The sequence below is a fragment of the Myotis davidii genome, unplaced genomic scaffold, assembly GCF_000327345.1.
Source record: "Myotis davidii unplaced genomic scaffold, ASM32734v1 scaffold898, whole genome shotgun sequence".
NCBI lineage: Eukaryota > Metazoa > Chordata > Mammalia > Chiroptera > Vespertilionidae > Myotis > Myotis davidii.
The window spans coordinates 487160-490875 of NW_006289504.1; the positions used below are offsets into that span (position 1 = coordinate 487160).

Sequence of the window (3716 nt, forward strand, 5' to 3'; positions counted from 1 at the left end):
AGAGAGAGAAAAGAAGGGTTCAGTTCCTCCACGGAGAGTCGGCCGGCCACAGAGCTTGTCGGAGACACAGACAGAGCCAGTCATGTCATTACAGCAAGCCTTTCTCTTCCTCTGTTTTTATTTTTAACTCACCAGGACTCCTTAGGCCTGCTGACGCCGGGCGCTCTCTCCTCTCCCGGGGCTTGCGCTCGGGTCCTGGAAGGCCAGGTCAGACCCGTGGGGCTCAGAGTGACAGCCCAAGAGCCCACCCTCCCCTCTTCCCTAAACAAGGCCGACAGCCCAGGCCTACTCTGTGTATCAGCCAGGGGTTCCGGTTGTCAGTCAGATGTCAAATCATCTCTGGCTACCTTAAGCCAAAAAGGAACTTGGGCCCTAGCTGGTTTGGCTCAGTGGATAGAGCGTCGACCTGTGGACTCAAGGGTCCCGGTCAAGGACACATGCCTGGATTGGGGGCTCAATCCCCAGTAGGGGGCATGCAGGAGGCAGCTGATCAATGATTCTCTCTCATCATTGAGGTTTCTATCTCTTTCTCTCTCTCCTCTCCTCTCTGGAATCAATAAAATATATATTAGAAACAAACAAACAAAAACCCCTATTCCATGCCATTTGCCCTGGGTGCCTTGGCCCTGGTATTTCTATCCAGGCCTCCAAACCACCCAACAGTGGGCCAGAGGGAAACTGTGCCTTCCGGGTTCACTCAATCTGTGTCTGTACAGCAAGCATGTCAGACTCGCAGCCCGCCGGCCGCATGCAGCGCACCACGAATATTTTTGTGACCCCGCCAATGTAACAGTATGTAAGAAATATTTTTTATTTAAAAAAAATATTTTTATTGATTTGAGAGAGGAAAGGAAAGGAAGAGACAGATAGAAACATCCATGATGACAGAGAATCATTGATCGGTTGCCTCCTACACACCCCCCACTGGGGATCGAGCCAGCAACCCAGGCATGTGCCCTTGCCCGGAATCCAACCTGGGACCCTTCAGTCTGCAGGCCAACTGAGCTAAACCAGCTAAGGCTGTAAGAAACGTTTTAATAAAAATTTTGTAACTTAATTTTTACAATATCCTGTTAAACATAATTATTAATAACAAACTACAGTGTTCACTAATGACTGATTACTATAATCGTGTTGCATTCATTTCCCTAACGGGCCTTATGCGTGCAGGCGCACCATTTCTCTCCACTAATACTAACAGCGAATATTTTAGCAGCCGATGGCCACATCATTAGTCTTGGACTGACTTGTTTGGTGTGCGCAACAGGAAATATTTTGCTTTCAGAGACCAAGAAAAAAAAGTTTACTTGCATTACGCTTATTAATTTGTGCAGTTATTCAGTGTCTGGTAAGTTAATGTTCAAGAAAAAATATTAATTTTTATTAAAATGTCCTATGATTTTATGTTCACGGTGACATTTATTTCAGCCCTTTGTATTCAGCATGTCTCTATTGAAATAAAGCTACATTTCTATGAAAATGGAAGCCTTTGTTTTTTTTCCGGCCCACATACACTCAAACCTTGTTTATTTGGCCTGTGTTAGCCTTTGAGTTGGACATGCTTGCTGTACATAAACCTGCTTTGTACCTTCAGCCCCACCCTCAGTCTAACTCACAAACCCAGACAGTTCCTGGGTTGCACAGGTGTGGCTGAGGCCAGTATTTCCAGGAACAGCGATGCTTTGTTAGAAACAAGGCCACGTGGGGCCTGATGCAACCCCTGGGAGTAGGTTTCCTTCCCAAGGTGGCCCCTGGAGTGGAACCTGTAGCAGCCAGTCCCCCAGGATTGCTGCCAGCGACACCGGCAGATACTAGCTCTCTCCTGAGGGCTTAGGCTTATGCAACTTTTAAAAAAATATATTTATTAATTTTTTACAGGGAGGAAGGGAGAGAGATAGTTAGAAACATCGACGAGAGAGAAATATTGATCAGCTGCCTCCCGCACACCTCCCACTGGACTTGGAGCCTGCAACCCAGGCATATGCCCTGGCCGGGATTTGAACCATGACCTCCTGGTTCATAGGTCAATGCTCAACCATTGAGCCACACCGGCTCAGCTGAATCGAACCCGGGACCCTTCAGTCCGCAGGCCAACGCTCTATCCACTGAGCCAAACCGGTTTCGGCGCAACTTTTTAAAACATATATATTTTTTTTATTTCAGAGAGGAAGGAAGAAGGAAAGAGAGAGAGAAACATCAATGATGAGAGAGAATCATTGATTGTCTACCTCCAGCATGCCCCACACTGGGGATCAAGCCTGCAACCCGGGCATGTGTCCTTGACCGGAACTGAACCTAGGACCTTTAGTCCATAAGCTGGTGCTCTATTCACTGAGCCAAACCGGCCAGGGCTGCAACTTTTCCTAAGATTTAATCCTTTTCTTTTTGGCCTCTATGTTCATTAGCCTGTCTGTGTTTGGCTGGATTCTGTGCAGTCCGTAGGTAAGAGGGTGAGAAGTGGCTAAACAGCAGGGAAGGGGAGGATCAGAGTAGGACAGCGGGTTGGGCTGTCACCGTTCCTTTAAGAAGCAGGGACTTTCAAACTGCATCGCTTCGCAACTTAATAAATGTCTAACCACTGAGCAGTACACTGGAAACTAACATAATATCGAATGACAATGGTAAGTGAAAAATAAAATAGCCCTGGCTGGTTTTGGCTCAGTGGATAGAGCGTCGGCCTGTGGACTAAAGGGTCCCGGGTTCGATTCCGGTGAAGGGCACATGCCAGGGTTTCAGGTTCGGTCCCCAGTAGGGGGCGTGCAGGAGGCAGCCGATCCATGATTCTCTCTCATCATGGATGTTTCTGTCTCTCCCTCTCCCTCTCATTTCCTTTCCGTATCAATAAAGATATATTAAAAAATAATAATACTAAAATAAAACCGGGAGCATCTCAGGCAAACAAGGGCTTCACCCCAGAAGAAGGGCATGGACCCTCCCCTGAGGACGCTCTTTGGCAGTCACACAATATGTAGGCCTTTCACTCAGCTTGACCTTTCCTTTCTGCTGGGGATTGTGGGGGAGGGGTGTGAGCTCTGTGTCCGGGATCCACCCCCCACCCCACCCCACCCCGGTATACCTGGCAGCTCCTCCACCCCAAGCCTTGTCACCTCCTGGACTCTACTTGGGAACAGGGCCTGGGACCTTCCCCTCTTCCTGCCTCATTACTCTCCACCCCTTTCCCTCTGAAGTAGAGGGCTCCCCTTCCTCCTTGCTGCTCTCCAAGACCCACCCTGTCCTCCTGGTCGCTCTAGACTGAAGGGGCTCCATTATGGAGCTCGTGACTGCTGCAGTGGGATGCAGATCCCTGTCAGAACTTCCTTTTCAGATCCTACCTTGCATCAAGGCGGTGACCTCCTCTGACCTCTTGGGGCTCTGCCCTCTGCAGCCTCACGACCAAGTGGAGCCAGGGAGCCAGCTGGGGTAGGTCATCCACAGTCCTGAGGCATCGGGTCCGCTCCCACCGGGAACTCGCAGAGGCAGCGGCCAGTGCATCCACCCCATCTGGTGGAGGAAGAGAGATTGCAGCCCGACGCTGTGTGTACTTTGTGCAATAGCTTCCCTGCGGGGAACAATCACTGCTTTTTGTCGGCCTGCAGACTGAAGGGTCCCAGGTTCTATTTGGATCAAGGGCACAGGCCCAGGTTTCAGGCTCCATCCCCAGTAGGGGGCGTGCAGGAGGCAGCTGAACAATGATTCTCATCATTGATGTTTCTATC

General features: G+C 49.7%; 1 pseudogene; it reads left to right on the forward strand.

Moving 5' to 3' along the window:
• Positions 1-3716, forward strand: part of LOC102770470 — a 7192-nt pseudogene that overhangs the window by 525 nt on the left and 2951 nt on the right.